At 39.2% G+C, this 24,873-nt stretch overlaps 1 long non-coding RNA gene across 1 annotated transcript in view; it reads left to right on the forward strand.

Annotated features, from left to right (window-relative positions):
• Positions 1 to 24,590, forward strand: part of LOC132114198 (uncharacterized) — a 35,622-nt gene extending 11,032 nt beyond the window's left edge. The window contains exons 2-3 of the long non-coding RNA XR_009425257.1: positions 23,942 to 24,003; positions 24,190 to 24,590. This is a non-coding gene — a long non-coding RNA (uncharacterized LOC132114198). The remainder of the gene's footprint in view (positions 1 to 23,941; positions 24,004 to 24,189) is intronic.
• The last annotated feature ends 283 nt before the right edge of the window (positions 24,591 to 24,873 follow it).

The following is a 24,873-nucleotide window of genomic DNA, read 5'->3' on the forward strand; positions in this document are numbered from 1 at the left end:
ATATCGTGTGCAATCTGTCCAACGGAAGGGCGTGATGTCATGGGCGGGGTGACGTAGCGACCAGGAAGCTATAAAAGCACGTGCCGTGCAGCTGGCTTCAGCTTCGAGTAGGGAAGCAAGTGCCGGCAGGGGTGCCGGGAGTATGGCTCTGTGACGCAGCGTCTCGTTCCTTCAAGGAACCAGGGTTACATGCGTAACCTTGAGACGTTCCTTTTCAGGAACTCGAGCTGCGTCAAGCGCTTTGGGGAACGATGTGCCCACGCTGCCAGACTTCCAAATCCCTGCCTAGTGTGTATCTGAAGAGCACAGCTAAGGCGAGAGAACAGAAGAGCCCGGAGTGGCTCGCATGTCAAGGTCATAAAATCTGACAAATGTAGAGGGCGTGGACCACCCCGCAGCGTTGCAGATGTCCAAGAGGGACACACCTGCTGAGAAGGCCTTAGAGGCCACCATACCCCGAGTAGAGTGAGCCTTGGCTCCCATAGGAAGGGGAAGAGCAGAGGACTCATAGGAGACGTTGATAGCCTCGACTATCCAATGACTTAGGGTCTGCCTGGAGGCAGGAGAACCCTTTTTAGGAGGACCGTGGCAAACAAGCAATTGGTCGGATTTTCTCCACAGGGCAACTCTGTGGACGTATCCACTGTGTCGCCAAACAGGCCAGAAGGCTGAAGCAGGGCATCCAGGAGGCAGACCCTGTCTCATTCTTCTATCTCTGACATGGTCAGCCACAAATGCCTCTCCGTGGCCACTAAGGCTGCCATAGACCGCCCAATTGCGTGAGCTGTCTCTTTAGTGGCGCGGAGGGAGAGATCAGCGGTCTTTCTAAGTTCTTCAACATCTTCAGACTTAATCCCCTCTCCCTCATCGATATCTCCCAGCAGGTCAGCTTGATAAGCTTGAAGGACTGCCATAGTATGAACGCAAGCCCCAGCCTGACCTGCTGTCACATAACCTTTGCCCACCAGCGATGATGTAACTCTAAGAGGCTTGGTGGGCAATGTCGGAGCCTTTAGAGACGATTCCGATCCGGGTAACAGATAGTCTGCGAGCGTCTGTTCAACCCGTGGAATCGCTCTATAACCCCGCTCTCCCAGCCCCATCACATTGCCATAATATAGTGAATCAGGGCCAAAGAGGCGGGTCGAATATGGGTGATTCCACGATCTCGATATCTTATCGTGGAGATCGGGAAAATAAGGTAGGCTCCGACGTGGAGGTGGTTGCCTTGGCCGCAGAAAGCGTTCATCTAGTTTGCTTCTCTGCGGCTCAATGTTTTTCAGCAGGCCATTCGATTTTTTTATTTATCTACTGCACGTGTAACCACCTCCAAAAGCTCCTCATACTGGGGCGACAGCACCTTGGGGAACTCTGGTGAAGGCTCCCTCCTCGAAGAGAGCCCTCCGGCCAGCCACGCACAAACTGTGTGTATCCCCACTCGTAATGTAGAGAGGCCAGGGAGGAGCACACGATCTATAACGTGGCTTGGAATCGCCCTTAATATGTTTGGTCTTTGCTTTTACTTTTGGCATATTGAGCTGTTTTAGCGATCTTTTTATGGCTAAGGGACAGACAACAATAAATAGGACCAACGGGACAGTTTTGACATGCACACACAGAGCGCTTGCTGACAGACGCGAAGCTGAAGCCAGCTGCACGGGACATGCTTTTATAGCTTCCTGGTCGCTAAGTCACCCCGCCCGTGACGTCACGCCCTTCCGTTGGACAGATTGTACACGATATTCAGAGTCGGTCTCGTCAAGGACGTTCCCCAAAGCGCTTGACGCAGCTAGAGTTCCTGAAAAGGAACTATAGTTACACAAACTATTTTCAGAATACTTTTTCAAAAGTACCACTTTTTCAAAAGTACCACTTTTTTACTTTTTCAAAAGTACTTTTTCAAAAGTACCATACTTTTTCAATGGTACTTTTTTCAAAAGTACCATTTAAAATTTTCTGAGACCGTTCTAAATTTCATGTCAAAAGTTTAAACCTGTTAGTTTGCATACGAAACCCCCTCTGGGATCTAAAAGTGCCTGAAGCTAAAGAAACTCTGATACAGTAAATGCACAAACATCTGTACATATATATTTGGATCACCCTCTGTTGATTATTTCCAAACTAATGAATTCAGTTAGCCTGTTACACACATTCCCACGATATCAGCCTGTAATGAATTAGCAGCTGTTGACAGTTGTCTGCAGGGATACAAGTAATAGAGAAATCCAAGTAATGGCATATTTTTCCTAACGCCCCTTCAGAAATGGTTTTCATTCTTCCTCTGCCTAAGGTGAAGAATGCGCCGGTATGTTGTTCCCCGGAGTGGCATTGACAATAAAAACCCACACAACTGTTAACGTCTTTCATAACTTTATTACTATTGATTTTTGACACTAAGGTATGAGATCTATAGAGCGATTGTAGACCGTACACCCGCATGGCCAGTAATTGATAGAATTACTCTGCATATACTATAGGCGTGATCACGGTTAATGTATTTATCGCTTTTGTATATTATTCCTGGAAGGTGTTCATTGACAACAATGTTCCAATTCATCAACATAACATTGACCTTTACTTCCATTTCACTGCTATTCTGCTTCTCATGTTTTACAGTGTATCCACACAAGTAAAATATATCCAGCTTTAATCGCAAATTTCATTATGCCGCTGATTACGAATGCTCAAAATGTCTTGGTCTCATAGGCGATTCTGAGCCAAACTTGTCCCATTTGGTCAATTTGTCAGTTTGCCAGCACAGGGAGGGCACCTTGGGGCCAACTTCTGGTCATTTCTCTGGGTCTGAAAGGAATCTCGCTAGACCAGGGAGAAACAAATGTGTTCCGCTCAGCAAGCACCTCTCCACAACCCTGTCATCAGCGCTCATTAGTCAAACGCTGCTTCTCAGCACACCAATCACTCGCTTCATATCCACAAGCAGCCGCTCCCAAAGGCATGTTGTTTTTAGAGATCTTCCAGAAGACATGCAGGAAAAAAAACACTCTACAATCAGAATCAGAATCAGAATCAGAAAGAGCTTTATTGCCAAGTATGCTTGCGCATACAAGGAATTTGTTTTAGTGACATAAGCTTCCAGTAAACAGAGACAACAACACACAGACAAAAAAAAAAAAAAAGAAAAAAAAAAAAATTTTACAGGAGAATTACAAATTGGCAAATAAATAAGTGTATAAACAATTGTGCTATAAATGATAATGGAATAGGATTGAGTGAGATGCAGGAATGTTCTAGGATGTAGGGGTAACAAATAAATATAAGGATATTGCACATTTTTGCATAAGCATACGTTTAAGTGGGAAACATTTAACTGTTCATGAGGTAGATTGCCTGGGGGAAGAAACTATTCTTGTGCCTTGCTGTTCTTGTATTTGCGGCTCTGAGGCGCCGGCCAGATGGCAAAAGTTCAAAGATGGGGTGACTTGGATGTGAGGGATCCAGAGTGATTTTCTGAGTCCTTTTCCTCACTCTGGATGTGTACAGTTCTTGGAGGGTGGGCAGGGGAGCACCAATAATCCTTTCAGCAGTCCGAACAGTTCTCTGTAGTCTTCTGATATCTGATTTTGTAGCTGAACCAAACCAGACAGTAATTGAAGTACACAGGACTGACTCAATGACGGCTGAGTAGAACTGTTTCAGCAGCTCCTGTGGCAGGTTAAACTTCCTCAGCTGGCGAAGGAAGTACAACCTTTGTTGGGCTTTTTTCACAATGGAGCCAATGTGATTGTCCCACTTCAGGTCCTGAGAGATGGTGGTTCCCAGGAATCTGAATGACTCCACTGCAGCCACAGTGCTGTTCATGATGGTGAGTGGGGAAAGTGCAGGGGGGTTTCTCCTAAAGTCCACAGTCATCTCCACTCTTTTGAGCGTGTTCAGCTCCAGGTTGTTAAGACTGCACCAGACAGCCAGCTGCTCAACCTCCTGTCTGTAAGCAGACTCGTCACCGTCCTGGATGAGGCCGATGACTGTAGTATCGTCTGCAAACTTCAGGAGCTTGACAGAGGGGTCTTTAGAGGTGCAGTCGTTGGTGTACAGGGAGAAGAGCAGAGGGGAGAGAACACATTCCTGAGGGGCACCAGTGTTGGTGGAGCAGCTGTTTGACATGAATTTCCCCAGTCTCACTAACTGTTGCCTATCTGTCAGAAAGCTGGTGATCCACTGACAGATAGAGCTAGGAACAGAGAGCTGGGTCAGTTTGGTTTGGAGGGTTGTTGGGATGATGGTGTTGAAAGCCGAACTAAAGTCCCCAAACAGGATCCTCACATAAGTCCCTGTTTTGTCCAGATGTTGCAGGATGAAGTGCAATGCCATGTTGATTGCATCATCCACGGACCTGTTTGCTCGGTACGCAAACTGCAGGGGGTCCAGTAAGGGTCCAGTGATGTCCTTCAGATAAGCCAGAACCAGTTTTTCAAACGACTTCATGACGACAGACGTTAGAGCCACAGGTCTGTAGTCGTTAAGTCCTGTTATCTTGGGTTTCTTTGGAATGGGGATTATGGTGGAGCGTTTGAAGCAGGAAGGCACTTCACACAACTCCAGAGATCTGTTGAAGATCTGTGAAAAGATGGGGGCCAGCTGGTCAGCACAGATTTTCAGACAGGCTGGTGTAACGCCATCTGGGCCTGGTGCTTTTCTTCTTTTGTTTTTCTTGAAGACCTGGCGCACATCATCTTCACAGATTTGAAGAGCAGGAGGTATGGAGAGGGGGATTGCAGGAGGTGTTAATGGTTGTGTAGGGAGATGGTCAGAGTGGGTGTTGGGGGTTTCAAATCTACAATAAAACTCATTCAGGTCGTTAGCAAGTCGTTGATTAGCCTCAGTGCAAGGGGATGGTGTCTTGTAGTTTGTGATGGCTCTCAGTCCTCTCCAAACTGAAGTAGAGTCGTTGGAAGTAAACTGGTCTTCCAACTTTTTAGCATAGGTCTTTTTAGCCGCTCTAATCTCTTTGTTCAGTGTGTTCCTGGCCTGATTGTACAAGACCCTGTCCCCATTTCTGTAGGCATCCTCTTTGGCCTGACGAAGGTGTCTGAGTTTTACTGTAAACCATGGCTTATCATTGTTGAATGTTAAATAAGTCCTGGTAGGAATGCATATATCCTCACAGAAACTAATATAGGATGTTACAGTCTCTGTGAGTTCGTCCAGATCGGTGGTAGCAGCTTCAAAAACGCTCCAGTCTGTGATGTCAAAACAAGATTGTAAATCCTGCTCTGTTTCGCTGGTCCATCTCTTCACAGTCTTTACTACAGGTTTAGCAGATTTAAGTTTCTGCTTGTAGGTCGGTATAAGATGAACCAGACAGTGATCAGAACGTCCCAAAGCTGCTCGTGGAACAGAGTGATATGCATCCTTTATTGTGGTGTAACAGTGATCCAGTATATTACTGTCTCTGGTGGGACAGGTAACATGCTGTCTGTATTTTGGCAGTTCACGGGAGAGATTGGCTTTATTAAAGTCCCCAAGAATGATTAAAACAGAGTCCGGGTGTTGTTGTTCTGTGTCTGTGATCTGATCAGCGAGTTTCTGTAAAGCTGAGCTCACATGCGCTTGAGGTGGAATGTAAACACTAACCAGAATGAGCGAGTGAAACTCCCGCGGCGAATAGAACGGCTTGCAGTTGATAAACTGCGTTTCTAGATCAGGACAGCACATCTTTTTTAACACAGTTACATCTGTACACCACCGTTCATTGATGTAAAAGCATGTCCCGCCGCCGCGCGATTTCCCCGTTGATTCTGCGTCGCGATCCGCTCTAAACAGCTGAAAGCCCGGCAGATGGAGTGCGCTGTCCGGTATGGCATCATTCAGCCAGGTTTCCGTGAAACACAGAGCAGCAGAGTGAGAGAAATCCTTATTTGTCCGAGAGAGCAGAAGGAGTTCGTCCGTTTTGTTGGGTAGAGAGCGGAGATTTGCGAGATGGATGCTAGGCAACGGCGTTCGAAATCCGCGCTTCCTGAGTCTGACGAGCGCTCCCGCTCGCTTTCCCCGTCTGCGCGTCCTGAAGCGCTTGATCAGCGCCGCTGCTCCTCCGATAACAATGTTCAGTAAAACGTCTGTATAATAGAAATCCGGAAAAATATCATGTGGTGTGTTCTGCCGAATGTTCAGCAGTTCATCCCTGGTGAAACTGATCGTGTTTGTTAAACAAAAAACAGGAAAAACGAACAAAAATAGTACAAACACTGGAGAGCCAAGCACTGAAGCAGCCATGTGCGGCGCCATCTTGGATTCATTTCTGATTTCTGATTGGATTCATTTCTGACAAAATATCTGATTTCACCTCAGCCGCAGACGTTTCATCAAAAATTGAAGCAAACACAGATGAACGCTGAGTCTGTGTGTGTTCCCCGTCATTTAAGAGCACAGACTCTGCATCCCTGTATATGAGCCGTACACGTGATCTCACATTAACGGTCTGCACAGCTGCGAATGCTAATGCATATGATACTTTATCAATTTTACCAATTCTAATAACATTTTGGTGGCAAGATGAGCAATGATCTAAAAAAATCATTTATAGATTTAGCAAAGCAAATTTCAGTCAGGCTTACAGTTTTAGAAAACTTTTTTAACATTTTGCTGGGTTCTATTTAATGCAGTTAAGAATGCATATAGGCATATTTTCAGCTCATAAGCAAATCTTAAACATGATTATTTTTCTTCTATAAATTCTTGTAGAAGCACTTGTGCTGTTGGTTAAAGGAATGTTTTTCATCCATGCATTTATGAAACTATGTGCGTGGTGGTTAGGCTTTGTCTCTTGCAAGTAAAAAATATCAGTAGTATGTTGTCTAAATAATTAAAAGACAATTGATGTGAATGCATTTGAACCAGTGGGCACTCAATGTTGGTTTTTTGATTGGTTGTTTGGAGTCAGTGTGAAGTAGGGTAACAAACAGAGTTTTTGAAAACTCAGTGTTTCCATCCTGAGAGGCAAGGGCTTCCTAGCTGCACTCATTGTATGTGTGTGTTCTGGTGTGAGAACTGAGAGTACTTGATGCTCTGGGACTTCAGGGAAATGTTTGTATGATGGAGAGTATTTTGGTGATGTTATGTAAGAAATAGGGTTAAGAGACTCTTTTTACTACAGGTAAAAGCCTTGAGGTTTATGAAACGAAGGACACAAGGTCAAAATGCTATAATGACAACACTGAGTTCTTAAAACAGCACTGACCTGACAACAAAAAATGTAGATGTTAAAGGAAAGCTAAGGATATTGGACTTTGTGTTCCCCATACTGTGAAAAATACTGTTCCCTCTTTTTAACAAGGCAAACATTTACATTTTTTTTGTTTTTATGGGTTGTTAGTTCAATTCCGTTAACTTTTAGCAAATGTCTCACTGAATAAGTTTAATTCATTTGAAATCTGCTATGTAATTTTAACCGTTTTGATTGCAAGAAGCAACTGAGAATGTTTCTAAAGAGTTCAAAATTTTTCCTGTTAAAATGTTCATGAGAAGCAAAGTTCTTGTTGTCTTAAGCTATTGACAAAACTCATGGAAAAAGCGATTGTAAAATCATTATATTCAATGTAGGCCTATTTAAACCCAACGAATCTAACTTATCTGCTGTTGTAGTTGGTTCAACTTCTTTAAATCAGATGTACAGTATTATAGATTAGAAATAATGAGCTATTTCTATCTGATCTAACCACAAAAATTTTTGGTTTGTTGGTGCAAGCTAATGTTTTTAGGATGATTCAGTATGTTAAAGGCAGGGTAGGTAAAAAAATGTATAAAAAACTTTTTTTCCAAATTTGTTTAAACTTTATTTATATATCAATACATAATTAAAATGTAAGTACTCTGAAAAAGAAAGTATAAAAATCGAGTGACTGTAGACCTCTCACGACTGTTTTAAAGACAGCTCATTATTTCCATTCACTCCACCCCCTCCCTTCTGGGCTCCTTCCAAAGCCTCTACTATGGCTCGCTAAGTAATGTTATGTTAGCTATATTACGCAGCTACGTGTGCTAATGACACATGCTTCATGAAAAAAATATGTATGATCAAAATACAAAAAGAAAGATTTACCTGTCCAGCAGAAATAAAGCCATCAAGGAGTCACTTTTCAGCCCCTTGAGTTCCCTCAGTTCTCGCCATCGCTGGAAAGCCATGCCGACATTAACTCGCGTTTTATTTCTTTGTTTATCCAAAGACTTTTTGTTCATTGCCTTTTCTTGTACTGTTACGGTCTTCCTTTTTTTGCCTGGTTTGCCTTCACTAACTGCATAGGCTGGTACTGTGAATTTTGCTTGCTGTTTCTCTGCCATTGTTTTGGTATTCCTAGGATCCGTGCCTGTTGAATTCCTCAAATCAAACGTGCACGCGCATGTGGGCAGGTCATGTGTGGCAAAAGGGTGGTTGCCATGGTTGCGAGAGAGTGACAGTCGCCTAAGCCAATCCTATGTTTCGTCCCGAAATGGAAATAATGAGCTGTGTTTAATACAGATTAAACGGTATAGAGTCACTCGATTTTTATACTCTTTTTATCAGAGTACTTATATTTTAATTATGCATTGATATATATAGAAAGTTTAAACAAATTTGGAATAAAGTTGTTTATACATGTATTACCTACCCTGCCTTTAAATAGTATTTTTGACTGGATATGTTACAAGAGGCTCATTTCTCAGGTTGACTTTTTCAGGGTAATAGATATACTATCGAGATGAAAAGCTGTGATTTTATCGGAGCTTGAATAGTAGGGAAACAAAAATTGCAACAACCATGTCTTATATAAGCATATAAGAATTATTACTTAAGAATATTCTTTAACAGTGCCTAAGTAAAAGAGTGCTGTTCTGCTAATAGCCCAAATCAGAGATGTAATGCCCAGCATCTTGCTGATTATCAAGGCCAGTGTCAATGCCAGAACAGCAGATGCTGAGCTCAAACACACAGACCTGCTGCGAAACTCAGACACCTCTCATGCCAACTGGGAAATGAAGCCTGTGGACTGCACGCAACTATATCACCACACAGAGTACGTTTTGTCATATTTCTTACCAAGTTCGCCCACTATTTTGAAAGCTAAAAAGCAGCTCATTCATTTTGGCGAGAAGAGAATAAGACTTAACAAGCAATGGCCAAAGAGAAAGTAAGCGTTTTAGTGTGTCACCTCCCAAAGGAGAACCTGAGGAGGTTCTGTGGGTTCTGCTATTGATTTGGCTCTGTTTGAGATTCTGTTTTCCACCTCTGTAATGAGAAGACTGGGGATCAAGACTACAGAGGGGAAAATAACTCTTACAGAAAATAGCATCTATAAAGAGAGCCAATTTACACAATTTCTCTAAAAAGATGGGCGCCTACAGAAGGAAAGTTTTTAGTGGGCGAACTTTTGGACATGCTGTTGCGTGACAAACACTGAGACTTGTGTGGAACCGCAATTGTATCTCTTTCCTTTAAGGTGGCCAAACAGGGTAGCTGTAAATAGCATCTGCCCATTAAAGCATGTTGTATTGAGCAACATGTCTGTCAGGCACCATCCAATCAAATGGATTCGATAAATATATAGCCTTTTAAAAGTTTTTACTTTTTGCAAAATGATTTTATCACACAATGATATTGGAGCTCGCAATCCTGGCACGTCTGCTGAACTTCGTACACAACTCACATGTGCTGTGACTTTTGGAAAACACACACACATTCACACCAACATGCTGCACCAGTACCTAGGGTGCACTTTTAATGCCAGGGAAACACATGGCCAAATGTACATTATGCAGCCCAAACTCTAATAGAGCAAGCTAATTTGAATTGGCTTTGTGCTCTACTGATTTCCATCGTTAAAACACGGCTCGCCTTTCCGAGACAGATCCAGCCAATGTGGCATTGCACTGAGGAACAATGGCCAAAGTTAGCATGACAGCTAGTGCTAATGATTCCTCTAGAGGACCCTTGGAGGAAAAGTTAACAATGTGTGTCAAAAGATAAAGTGAATGACTTGACTCAATTTCAAAGAAACCGCAACAGCCATAAGCATTATTAACATTGCTTTAAATATACACGCATTCATATCATGAATGATTATCCGAAACGTGCCGCCCACAGTGGTCTTCTTGTTCATGACATAACTTTTAGTCACAATTTTTAAATGAGTTTACTGTTTACCAATTCATATCAGATAGACATGAGTACAGCGTATTTGGTGCCTGCTTATCTTGCGCTTGCACACTTCGTTTTAAAAGCAAACACTCAGATGATTTGAGTCCGCTGTACAAAACCTTCCCCATCTTTTGTGGTGCCGAGTTCATTGTTAGATGGAAGCTCAGAGGACTTGTCATTTGATTGAATTTTGTTGACCTAAGCACACCATGCAGAACACTTATCAACACATGACCAGATCGAGGTTGTCATACATATTGTTGAATCTGATGAGTGGGAGCGGAGCGGCACAATGGAGCTTAAATTGAATCTTCTTGCGAGAGCCAGCAGGGAGCCAGGTGGAAAACTTTATAAACAAGACTGCCTGAACGACAGACTGTGTTCGACACACCATATGCTGAAATTCAGGGATGAAAATGCCTTGAAATATTCTAAAGGAAAATGAATCCAAAATAGCGACACGTACTGTACATAATGTGCCCTATAGGTATTTAATTTGGACAGATGGCTGACAAAGAAATGTCTGTCCTTGACGTTCTTACGTATTCAGTTTGTAGATGCTTCACTGATGCTATTACTGACGCTTTTATTTTTTGTTGCATCATTTAACATCTTTCGACATATGATCAACCTTTTTGAATGCGTGTGCTGTAGGGTATTAAATTGATGTAACATAACATTCCATAGCAGATGGATGTGTATGATCGTTAAGTTGACATTAAGTTTTATTTATAGTTCACAACTTCTGAAAATAATTTGGTGTGGACTAGAAATCTCTTGTCAATGTAAATAATAATAATTATAAAATAAAAAATAACACACCAGAACACTAAAAATGTGTGCATACATGGATGCACACTCCCTAATGTAGCTAAATTCTTGGAATACTTCCTTTTTTTAAGGGGAGACACTGCAGGCTAAAACAGCGCCTTTCGTCAAAAAATTTTCGTCAATTCGTCAATTTTTCGAATTTGGGCTTTTGGCTTTTCATGAAGTTTTTTTTTTTTTTTTTTTTTTTTTTAACTACTAGAAAGACAACATCCCAAAGACATTTTTAAGTGTTATGTTTATAGCACTTTATCTATTTGTGTCACTAGATTTTAATTACAATACATTTTTTAAAGGCCGTTGTCTCCAACACTGGGTCATAAATCTCCACTTCAGTGGCACTTACACACACCAAACTTTACATATTTATTCCTGTCTATAATTAGCGCATATTTCATTAAATTATGCCTCATTTGCATATTTAAACATAACATTTTAGAAAAATGTTAGTGTAATACAATGTTTTTTTTTTGTTTTTTTTTGCAATTATCAATGTAATCAATCAACTTGGTAAGTAAGGTGATAACTATTAGTTTTTTTTAACCTTATTTCACCTGCAGTGTCTCTTATAATATTTAAGAATATTATAACAATTTAAAATAGCTGTTGTCTATTTTAATGTTTAAACGTTTTTGATTAATACAGTACTTGAACACAGTCATACATTTTTTTTTCTAGGATTCTTTGAATGGTCCTTTTTGGAATAATGTCACATTTTTTAAAAAAATATAAATGTTTTAATTAATTTAATGCATCCTTACTGGAAAAAAAAAACAAAACAAAAAAAAACAAACTTTTTTATCATGTGACACTGCAGACTTGAGTAATGGCTATTTAAAATATATTAAAACTAAAATATTAAAATTTATTTTGAATTGTAATGTTTCACAATTTTAATTGTATTAACATAGACTAGTTAAATTGCAAAGCATTGTAGGCTGCATTAATGCTGTGGATCAAGGAAAATTAATATGGAGAAAATTTGTAAGAGGTCTTGAAATACAGCTGCAAATGTATAGTGAAGACAGTAGTCTGATTTGACTGCAGTATAAGTAAGGCTTAAATCTGTTAAAGATGTTCCAGGTCTGCAGAGACTGGAGCATTTTCTGCGGTGTGGCCTGCTTGGGAACAACACTAGCTCAGGCAGCTTTTTGCGGCATTACCAGACTCACTGGAAGCAGTGTCAGAGAACAGGAGATGGTGACATAAAGAACACTTCTGTACATCCTCTTCACACGGTGTTAAATTGGAGCATCTTTAGCCATGGGCTTAATCCACAAGGGTTCAAATTTTGGCTGAGAAGCAAGGCCTGTCAACCCCTGCTGGTACAGTAGATGCCTAAAGATGCCTCACACTATTAAAAGCGTGAAATAGACATAATATATATCTCCCCTCTCTACTGTGTCCGGAAAGTCTGTAGTTAAGGGTTTGGCATGAATGTGCACTGTTGTGATGTCGTCATCCAATCAGTGCTGTCATGAGGTATTTTTTCTGCAGCACCGGTGTAACTAGTCACTTGACATTTACACTTTAGAGAAAGGGTGTCTGTAACTGAGTATCTGCTCCTCACCTCCTCACTGCACATTACTTGTTATGGATCATAAAGTGAGTAGTAATTTCATTGAACAAGGTTGCTTTCCTACTCACAGATCTGTGTATAAAGTGCTCATATCTCCCACTGTGATTCCGATGTTATTTCACTATGTTTAGCCTTGAGATGTAGTTTAATTGCACTATCAGGGTGTATGTGAATATACAGTACAGTGATGTCCTTGCGAGAAAGCTGCTTTCTTTACTTACAAAAGCGTGTCGTGTCAGCCACTTCTAAATGGGCAATCACTGGGGAGTTTATTACAGGATAAGCACATTTTCCCGGAGTAAAAAAGTATGTAGATGAGGTAATAATAAATACAGTGTCAAGTACAGATTATGAAGAGAATTTATTTACAGAAAAAGATTAGAGTGGGAAATGAACAGTGAAGTATTTGTTTTCTTTTGTTGTGACTAGATGTTTGACATCTCTGGTCATGATTGTACATTTCAGGTAGTTCAGTACACTGAAGTGTGAACTTTCTGTCTGTTTGTCTATCATCCGTCCGTCCGTCCATCTGTCTGTCATCACCAACAAACCCTAGCAACTTGCATACATTATGGTAACAAAATAAAAGGCATAACACACTAACAACTGACTTGCAATAACATGGGAATGCCATAGCATCCATCTAAAACACCCTAGCAACTGCATAACAATGCCATAGCAACTGTATAACAACCACCCACATCTTAGCAACTGCATAGCAAAGACCTAGCAACCACCCAGAATACCTCAGCAACCTCTTAGCAACCTTCCAGAATACCTTAGTAACCACATAGCGATCTGTCTGTCTGAGAGACTGCATGGCCTTATAACCTCTAACCTTTGAGCTTTTAGATGAGGAGCACAAAGTCTTTCATTTCAGAAATTGAGCTTCACTTTGCGAGTACATGTGCTTGACTAAATAGGTCATGGTTAAATTCTATCTGATTTAATACAAATGGGCAAATGAATTTGAGAATCTCATCAGGATTTGCACATGGACCTGGTGGGTGATTCACATGGTCCAGCTATCATTATTTCAACTTCATTTGTTCTCTGATCATATCAGAGTTACACGGTACAACTTCAAGCAAATGGATAGGTGTTAAGATGCATCAGGGTACTAAGGGACATTTAATATCCCAAATAAGCACATAGGGAAGATTAAAAAAGGAGAATAAAAAGGTATGGATGAAATTAATAAATATCTCCTCCATCCAAAGACCTCAGAAGTTCCATTATGTATTCCCATGATCATTAATCTGTGCAAAGATATCCTTCTGGTTGAGATGCATTCTCCATCCCTCCAGAGGAACATGAGCACACACACACACACACACACACACACACACACACACACACACACACACACACACACACACACACACACACCTAGACTCTCTCTTACCTCTTGCTCGTTCATTCTGAAGCACGCTGATGATGGTGCCTTGGGTGACACAGTTTTCATATTTCTTCAATGGCCGTGGACACGTATGCAAATTTGTCTTCCTTAGAACACACACTGGCTCTGGGAGGGTGTCACTTATTGATGCCAGTGCTTATTTAAAGAGACCATCTCTCAAGAGACCCTGCACTTTCCATTGGATTTCACTTAAAACGTGCACTATTTAGACTAGGCTTTTGCCTCCACTCAGGCAGAGAGGTCTGAATTTGTTCCCTGCCTGTATTAATTTTTGTACTCCCATTCTCCACAAGGCCTCTGAGAGCAATTTGGATGGAGTTCTTGTTTTGGGAATACAACAGCTACTCATCACCGAACCTGAACGATAACACATTTTAATGTATGATCATCAGATGCAATTATTATTCATTGGCCGACTGATAATTTAGCCTTTGGCTATTTATCCCAGCACTTTCTGCATTGTCCACATGCCCATTGTACTGCTGTCATATCAGAAATGAGCAAATGGCATTTTTTTTTTTTTTTTTTTTTGCATGTGTTTTGTAAAGGCGTGTATTTCCCTCATCAATTGCCATCTTGATAGACTTTGATGACAGGGCCTTTGAAGGCTTGATCAAAGCGAGCTGCCTTTCATGGCAATGATGTTTGCTTTCGCTTTTTCCCATAACTCCTTCTCCACTTTAGGGGAGAAGGCCTGACATGACCAGTGTTCATTAGTGAGTCACTTAATAGATGAGGCACTTTATTCTTCACATGCTCCTACAGCAAAGTTTGCGTTTGTGGTTAATTGATACAAAGCTTGTTTGATCAATAATGGAAACATCTTGATGACTGTTCACTTCACTTGAGCTATACTGCATGTGTCTTGTGCATGATAGAGTGAAATAAATGCAAGTGAAAGAGCCTTAGATTGATGTTCCCTTCCTTTTAATGGCTCTTTAAACGTTGACTTGTAGATCTTGACCTCCTTAAATATTCACAAGAAGGGTTCTTGACAAGCCGCTCTGCAAGATAACAGTTTGTGGCCTGGTGGTTACATGTTTTAAAGTACTAATCAGTTTCTCTTTTACGAATGTTGCAAATTATACGGTCGCCGTGATTTTCCCAAGTAAGACATGTTCCTGGATCAACATCTTTTGATGTTCCTGGATCAACATCTTTTGATGATCTTGGATCAACATTATTGTCCAAAAATATAAACTTAACCCAATCCCTGCCCCTAAACCTAACCCTACCCATAATCTATTCCTAAAATCCATGGGACATGATAGCTGATTAACAAGTCTAGAAGCACCTAACCCTGACTTTAAGCCTAAAACAAATATTTCTTGAAAAGTTATCTCCATTCTGATTGGTTGATTGGAATGTTGTTCCAGGATCAATAAGGATGTTGATCCAGGAGCATGTTGTACTTGGTGAAATCACGCTCACCAAATTATACAGGGAAGTGTTTCAGACTGATTCAAACTAATAATTCATCTTAATTGAAAGAACTACCAAATCAGAGTCACCGATTTTGGCATTTGAGCTTCACTTGCTTCACTGGCTGCACTTTTGTTTTTGATTACCAACTCATAGACTATGCTGTTCACATTGCATGTTTTTCATTTACTAAAAAGCACTGGCTCATAAGAGTCATTTGTTTGTTAATCAGATTTTTTTTTTTTTTTTAAGCTTGGAAGACTAACTTTATGAATCAAACATTGTTCAAAATTTAATATTTTGATTTACTGAAAAAAGGCTCCTAGGGATCATTTGTTCATGAATCAAACTATACTCATCATGCTTTTTTGATGCACCAAAAATAATCCGTCATAAGAGTACTTTTATTTGTGTATCAGACTGCACTGTTTGTTCTTTGCTTTTGATTAATTAGAAAAAATAGGGTTGTAAGAGCAATTATTCATGAATCAATCTATACTCATCATGCTTTTGTTTTTCATGCACTAAATATAACCATCCCACGAGAGTCATTTGTTTGTGAATCGGACTACACTGGTCATGCTGTGTTTTTGATTCACTAAAAAAAGGCTTTTCAACAAGTGCTCTACAAAAACAGAATATAGAAGAAAAATATAAAGTGGAAAATGGGAAGAGGGTGTGAGAGAAAGCATGTGGGGAACAGTAATCGACTCTGGCCGATGTATTTAAAGTTATACTAATGGAGGTAGTGAAGCTGAAATGGCAGCAGGGAAGAGAGAGGTCAGTACATACAGGGCTGCAGGCAACTGAGTTCTGGCCGCATGCCCAACAGGGCTACTCAGCTGTGACGTGAGGAGATGGAAATAAGAGATTGCCCGTGCTCAACAGCGTAGTGACACTGCAACATCTTCAGTCCAGTTGTATTGATTAGATGGAAGCTCCTGTTTAGGCTTGTTTTATGGGAATAAACACCTGGGTGGTTTGATCTATTAAGAAATATGCTACTTGAATATAATCAGAGACACCCACGGAGGATCGTCTTAAAAGTACACAACATCGACAATAGCATCGACAAGATCATATTCGTGAATACAGAATTTATCAATGTGTTGCTAAAGGTTTTGATGAAAAGGAAAGCAAAATTTTTCTTCTAGCTTCAAACAGACCTCTGCTCACAGACCTCACAAAAAAAGGCAAAAAGGGCCTGTGTCAATCTTATTAGCTGGTCTCTATGCAGTTTTTGTGAGCCGGTGCAAAGGTTTTGAACAGGTCTGACACGTCAGTGGCTGCTACGTGCCAGGCATCCACAATGAGCGCTTCTGAGGAAGAACGAGTCATTTGGAGGGTTTGACATTTGACGCTTTTACAAGTTTGTGAGGTTCGTGGTGTCAAATCTTGAAAGATATTCTGAGTTTTGTTCGAGGCAATTGTAGAAAGTAAACCCTTTTTCTGTGTTGTTTGAACAACCTTTTCTGACTGCTGCCTCGTTATTTGGAGCATGTACCATCTATGGCAGGCATGTCCAATCCTGCTCCTGGAGGGCCCCCTTCCTGCAGGGTTTAGATCCAGTCCTGATTAAACATACCCCGACCAGCTAATTAAGGTCATCATGAATACTGGAAACTTCCAGGCAGGTGAGTTGGAGCAAGTTGGAGCTGAACACTACAGGTACAGTAGGTGGCCCTTCAGGAACAGGTTTGATCACTCCAGGTCTGTGGTGTTTCCGTCTGTTACTATACTGTAGGAAACCAAGGATGAAAAAAGAAAAGTAAACACCAAACAAGCTGAAAACATTGTTGAGGACATACTGTACATTTACATTTGCTGTTAAACAATAAATAAAAAATGGACAGTGTGCGCATGTGCTGGAGTCAAATGTTGGCTCACGCAGTTCTATTTGTCAAAAATTTAATTTAATTTAATACAAGTAAATGCAGAAAACAGTATTACAACCCTCCCTGTCTGGTCAGCCTGTTCATATCTGTCATTTAATATCCATTAACGTGACATCAGTGGTTGAACCTCTATTTTATGAAGCTACGTAAGAAATGTCTATTTCTGTGGCTAAAGAAAACAAAAATAATGACTTTATTCAATTTCATCTCTTCCAATTCAGTCTCGAACACGTGATCACGAGAGTACCACGATGCATACATTTGCTGCTGTTGACACAGGAGCTGGTGTGCTGACATAAAACGTCCATCTCTCTTAGTTCATCGTCTGTATGTTCTATCTGCCATCAGTGGTTCAACCATAACGTTATGAAGCAATGAGAATAATTTTTGTATGAGAAGAAAACAAATAACTTTATTCAACAATTCGTCTTCGTCTCTTCCCTCTTAACCATTGTGCAGGCTGTCTATGGGACAGTCACAAGCCTCCCGGTTTTCATCCAAGATATCTTAAATTGTGTTCCAAAGACGAACGCAGCTTTTACTGGTTTGGAATGACATTGGGGGTAAGTGATTGACAAAAATTTTCATTTTGGGGTGGAGTATCCCTTTAATAACAGAATCGCTCGCTCGCTCTCTCCCCCTCCCTCTCTCTCAACCCTTCAGAGGTTTTTTTTTTTCTTTTACTCACCACTCAGTCTCTCTCTCTTTTCCTGAACTGTTGGTCCCTGTGCTGTTTGCCTCTCATTTGGCTGTGCACTGGAGTATCTGTCTTGTCTGCATATGGCCATTATTTCCCAACTGAATGTCTTCTCCTAATTGGTGTTTTTGGCCTACCAGAGGTCCTGGAATCATAGGAGATTTAATAAATAGTAATGAAATTACTTTGCTTCAGTGAATGTTTATTTAACCTTGGTTGTCTGTTTGGACCTCACAAGTGCATATTTTGGAATGAATGATCACATCATTTAATCTCTTGGACATGTTGTGGACAAGGTTCTTGGATTCCTGTACATTTGCACATGTAAATATTTTAGAGAATGCTGTGCTTGTCTACAAGCAAAGCTAACCCCACTTTTACTGAGCAGCGCTTGAGTCCAGCGCAGATAATGCATTCTTGTCCTCCAGGGACCTTCAGCGCTGATGTACCAAAGCTTCTCTAGTACATTTAACAGGGGAAGATGGAAACGGGAGGCTGTTTTTATTTATTAATGAGTCCTCACATTAGACACTCTCCACTCCTAAGGCAGTTTTATTTTTGAACATTTATCTGGCGTTATGTAATATGCCATACATGTCGATGTCAAACTACAGGATATGTGGTTAACTTGCTATGTCAATTAATCTATCAAAGAGCACCATGCTCTCACAGTATGTTTATATCAAGAAGACACTGATCTTTTAAGTCCAACAGGTTTAGAAGGTCTGAGTTCAAATGTAAATAGTTTTAATTGTTTTATTATTATTAGAAGTTTTTTTGTTTGTTTTTAAGGATTGTGAAATAAGGAAAATGCCTGATTTCAATGCTGAAGATGATCTTGGAGATCTATTTCTAATCTTTCAAGCTGCAGTCTTTGCCGGTTTTGCATCCCATGAGCACCGGCTCCCCACTGAGGCAGATCATTCTCTGAGTTAGCATTTCCCACCCGGCTCCACCCTCCACCTGGACCCAGATAACACTCAATAATTAATATCACTGCTTGCTGAGCAGACTGCCGTCCCGCTGAGTGATAGCAGGTCGTCCAACCCCCAGACCGCTCCCTGGTCATGAGACTCCCACCCCAGCTGTGTGCCTCAAGCCCGTCCCCCCAACCCTGAAGGACTGCAATGGATCTCCAGTTGCACCTGGATGTCACCCGTGTTGTAGAATAGAGACATTCCTATTAGTAAAAAATAAGGATATTCTTTGGAACTCATTTAAACTTTTTGGTTGTTGTCTTGTCAGAACACTACGTTAAATTTATTTTTTTCTTCTAACTTGAAAAGGGTGAATATTAACTGATTTGTTTTTGTGTGTTCATCCTCAGCAAGCAGCTGTAATTTTACACTTAAATTTATTTACATAACCTTTTATTTTGCTTTTTAATTTTTATAACAAACATTAAAGTCTAAGTATCCGGGAGTTGCTGCCAACTTTATTTCAGTGTAGTGACGTATTTCCATCTGAAACGGAATATTGAATAGAGGGCACGGTTTTATGTTTGCACTCCTCCTCTCTGTCTCTCACTCATAGCAATCTAACGGTTGGAGGGTTGTGTTTAAGGATATTTTGCCCAAACTATCGAACTGACGTCATCAGAAAAGGAATGCCATTCCAGAGTGGAAGAAAATGTTCATATATTGATTAAAGATTAACAAAACAAAATGGATTAACTTGCATGGATTAATTGTTCACATCAAGACTATCAATGTGCGCTGGTAAAGTAAACAAAGTCAATTTTGATTTCATGTGGACTTTAAATCTATTTTTAATTTTGAATCATTAAAAATAAATTAAATAATTTTTTTACTTTAAGTATTAAAAATACAATTATTGTAAATGATAAAATTTTTTTTTTTACTTTATTATTATTATTAATCATAAGCAGCCATGAGCTTGCAAATGCATTTAGTGACCTTTAAATTATTTAAAAGTGTAAATGAATTTTTGTAATGCATTCTAAAACAAAACCATTCTATATTATTTTTAGTGATTATTGTTTTAAATTATTATAAATTAAGTATTAAATGTTAATATTTAATGTAATAATACTAAAAATAATAATAAACTGGGGCTGTTTGTCAACTAAATTAAGATAATTTGATTAAATGAAAAAAAAAAAAAACTATAGTTATAGTATAAGGTTATGCAACATAAGTGAAATGCTGTACCCTGGTTCCCTATTTTCCTAACATTTGTAAAAGAGATAAAAATGTTTTGTTATAATTCTCGCTTTCATCCTGCACCATTTATTCATTCTCAGGAAGCAGCTGCAGGCTTACAATTGCATTCATTGACACAGTCTGCAAATGATTTTAGATTCCACAGATTACATGTACTGAAACTGAAAGAAAATCAAAATTTTCACTGTCTTGCCACAGTGGCTAATGTCCCATGTGCATGGCTTGCAGAATTTTAGCCATGCTGTGGTTTTACCAGCTTGCTCATGAGCTAAAATAGTCTATTTACAACCTCTTCAGAAGACACAGTGCTGCATTTAACAGGCAATGTCTTCCCCATACACTGCATTATTCTTAAGTTATTCTTAATGTTTTTTGGTACTTAAGATGAGCTTATCGACTCCCCAACAGCACATTTACCAAGACTGCTCAAGACTGTTTTAAAAATGAAGTGAATGTCTGTACTCCTCCATGTTGTGTATCAGATGTGTGAAATGATTGACTAGTTTACATTCAGTCAGTGAAGCAATTATATGCTAGAAATAAGAGCTGCAAGTGTCTCTTCAGAAAATTGTCTGGGTGGTGGTGATAATACTGGCTGCCAGATGGTACAATGTGGGACAACATATGTGACATAAAATGGAGGGAAAGACATGCCTGCGCTCCAATCATCCCTCGTCTTGCACCATTTGATTGAATTCTCATTATGATGCACTAGCATAATTGTGTTTTTATCTCATATTTTAATGGCTCATGTTGCATATAATTATGTAGTAATTATCTGTCTCTCTGCACCAAGCAGAGATGCAGAACTGTACTGCAGGTGATTCCAATCACTTCTCGTCAGTCTGGTTTAAAATATACATACAGTAGGATGCTCAGACCACAGTAGTCCCTCCACCCCCACCCCTTTAAAGTCTTTGCAAAGAAAGCAGAAGATTGATGTTGTGACAAACCCAAGTCACCATCAGAATCTAAAGTCTTTAGGACCTCGAGGGCTAGCTGTTTAAAATGCCTGATCAAAATGGCTGTCACTTCATGTTGTTGTAGCTGGTCATCATAGTCATTATTTAACATAATTAGATAACTATAATTTGACATAGGGAAGATTAAGGCATTTTGTGACAGAGACGTTGGCACTGTATCTTCAATATTTTGAGTAAGATTACAGTTACACAAATGTGTAAATTAATTTGTTTATTGCATCTAGTATCCAAAACAAAATTATGCAAGCAAATGGAATTGAATAACTTAAAATATTTCATGTAGGGATTTTGACTTTACAGATGTTTGATTATCATTTGATTAGTCCATGCATATGTGCTGGTTTAGAGACTCAACCCCATTGCTCTCAGGTCTCAGTGTATTCCCATCTGAGTGAAGACACAGGAAGGCTGTGAACTGCTCAGTGTTTTTGTGTGTGTGTGTGTGTGTGTGTGTGAGAGGTGGAGAGCTGGGTGGCTTATGCACCTGTAGGTCTTGCTGTTTGGGTGAGCTTTATTTTTAATGACCTAATCTGTGTTGACAAGCAGTAACACTGCCTGCTGGGGCCAGTAAAATCATTATATCCCTGTCAGATAAGACTGTAAACACAAGCACATTCATTGCAGTGGGATTGAGAATTGTGTGCAAGCACATGTGGGTGTTTTGTGTGCTTTAAGAACTTCATAAATGCAGATTTAAAGCCTATACCCTGTCCACAACATGATTTGGGTTCAGATTGAGAGATTAAGCATTTTGCAGAAAATCCCCAATTTAATTATAGTCTGACCCTGAGCCAGCCTCATATATGCTCAGCTGATCTGGCTTTGTAGTTTTAGCAGCATGGCTCTTTTCCCAGCATCCTGTCTCTGTGTTGGTGCCATGTTGGAGAGGGGCATTCTTTCACCCCGGGCGTCTGAGCGGGCACAGCTGCGTCCGTGACAATGCCTTCAGGGGCACATGGATTAATATTCAATTCAATTCAAGTTTATTTGTATAGCGCTTTTTACAATACAAATCGTTACAAAGCAACTTTACAGAAAATGTATGTTTCTACAATATTTAGTAGTAGCTTATAATATGGCGTCATTCTAATTACAACAGCATGGTGATGTCTAGCAAGAGTAGCTGTCCTTCTCATTTTGATATGCCCTGCTATCTTGAATGTGTCTAAATGTGTCATTAATGCTGACATAAAAAACAAAAAACCTGAAATAAAATGGTATTGATGCAGTTTTCACTGAAAAATTGCTATATTCTTAACATTAATTAGAGAAGACATGTATTATATATATATATATAATTCATTTTTTTTGTACTGAAAAAAAAAAAACATTTTTAGAAACAATTTTCACTCAAAATTAATTACAAAGAAACTGAAAGTAACAAAATGAATAAAAAATGTTCAATCATTAAGTGTTTAAATATGGAGACTGATTTTTATAAGTTTAGTAATAAGTATTTTGTTTTTATTTATAGTGTACACTGAAAAAATGGTGTAGAATCAATTTTCACTCAGAAATTTCTAGTAAATTTCACAATTAAGAAACAGCAAGTAACACATTGAATTAAACGTGGAATTAAGCATAATTAATTCTGTGTAAAACTAGCTCCGGTAATCTTTATGATTTAAAAATTATTAAAAAATAAAAATAAAATAAATGTACAGTGTATTACACTCTAAGACTTCAATTACTAGTTAACAGCATGCAATAGGTAATTGTTTGGCTGATTCATACGAAAGACTTGAATTTTCGTAATCTTGAGTTCTGTACTTCAGAAATTACCGTTCCTTAGAATCATGCCCCAGACTTTCATGTGCATCATTTATTCAACCCCACCCCCAACCCCCGTTCTTTCCCTATTTTTCTATCCTATTACTTTTTCCATTAGCATTCATACCACTCAAATCTTCCCTGGTCGTAACGGAGAGTTCAATTTGAGGTTGATAATTTGCCTGTTCCTCCTACTGTGTGTGCATGCTGTAATGCACAGTGCATTAGCACGAGCCTGTAATCAGTCTGCACTTCTGCACAACGTGCCTCCGGTATTCTCTAGAACACAGTATGTCCTTACTGGAGTTTCCAAAGTTCACTCAAAGCTTTTTCCTATTTATGGAGCCAAGCTCACCTGTTTCTTCGTGGTTTTAATGGGGTTGTGCAGAATAGAGATGAATAGTTCAGCCAAAAAATGCTCTATATATATATATATATATATATATATATATATATATATATATATATATATATATATATATATATATATATATATATATATATATATATATATATATATATATGTATATATATATATATATATATGTATATATATGCATATGTGTGTTTTGTAATGACCTAAGAAAAGCAGCTTGCTTTCTCACACTTCCTCTCTTATGTCTGAGCACATTTATTGATCTCTTCCGGTCAAAGCGTTTCCAAAATTTGCGCAGTTTTTTTCATTTCTTTCTTCCCCGATGATATTTTACCTAGCTTTGCACTCTTTTAAAAAATATACATGTTATGTATGCATTTATTCTTTTTCTATGCAGTGCACTGCTGAAATAATTTTGGTTTTTGAACTACTGCATATTTATTTTGAGACTTTTCTAGATTTCTGTTATTTAGAAAGCAGTTTACAGGAATAAAAAAACTATGAGTAACATCTAGAAATTAATATTTTCAACTAATGAGCAGGCAATTGTCCTTGACATAATTACAGTGAGCAAGTGAGCAAACTGGCTGCTATTGATTATGCTGATGAGGCGTGATTAAACGGGTAATCCTTGTTCCGTTTCTTGTCCATTCTGACAGAAACCAAGGCATGGGGGAGGTTGGGGGGGAAGATAACACACACTCTGCTTGTTCAAACAAAGGTGAGGAGATTACTACAACTTACATGTCAAGAAACGTACATGTCAAAATTAACATATGGCTGAATTAATAGAATAAACATATATATTGTTAGGATATAATCCTAGGAAAACAACTGCACCTGGGAAAACAGCCTGAAAATGAGTCTTTTAAGAACACACACTCATTAAGAAGTTGATCTTTTGTAGTGTTTCATCAGCAGCAGATGGAAGGTAACATGTGGAAGCAGGCACACAAGCTCTCGGTTTAGCCTTTGACAGTGTCTGAAGAGGAAAACAGTGAGTGAGTGAACAAGACATAGAGAAAATGCAGTGATGAGAGTGGATCGCAAGAGTCGAGTTCACTTTTTGAATTTCCTGCCCATCTGACGGAAAGGAAGTAGCAATTGACCTGTCAGGATATACTGGCATTTGAAATGTTTTGAAGCTCATGGGGAGACAGTGCAGATGAACTGAGAAGGATCATGTTTGTCTTGACTTTTACATTTTTCATTTTGTTTATTGTACTTTTCCACGGTTTCTGGGGTCAGAGTAGAAAGTCTTGCATTTATAAAGACATGGCATTAAATGTTGCACAGATAAAATAACAATGATAAAAAAAAGATAAAATAAGTTAAAATTCAATGCAAAATTAAGATAGTTTAAGTCTTGTTTTGTATGAAAATTAACACAATTATGTTTGTGCTTAAAACAAGATATGTCAGTGAGCTATACAAAAATTTTCACTTTGAGTGAAGTATAGATTTTTCTGATCATTTTCGCTGATTTGTTCATTTTAATCATAAACTCGCTTATATTTGATCAATTTCTCAGAAAACAAAATTTAGACATTTACACTGGAAAACAAGAAAAACATAGTTATCAGAAGGGTTT

The sequence above is a fragment of the Carassius carassius genome, chromosome 33, assembly GCF_963082965.1.
Source record: "Carassius carassius chromosome 33, fCarCar2.1, whole genome shotgun sequence".
NCBI lineage: Eukaryota > Metazoa > Chordata > Actinopteri > Cypriniformes > Cyprinidae > Carassius > Carassius carassius.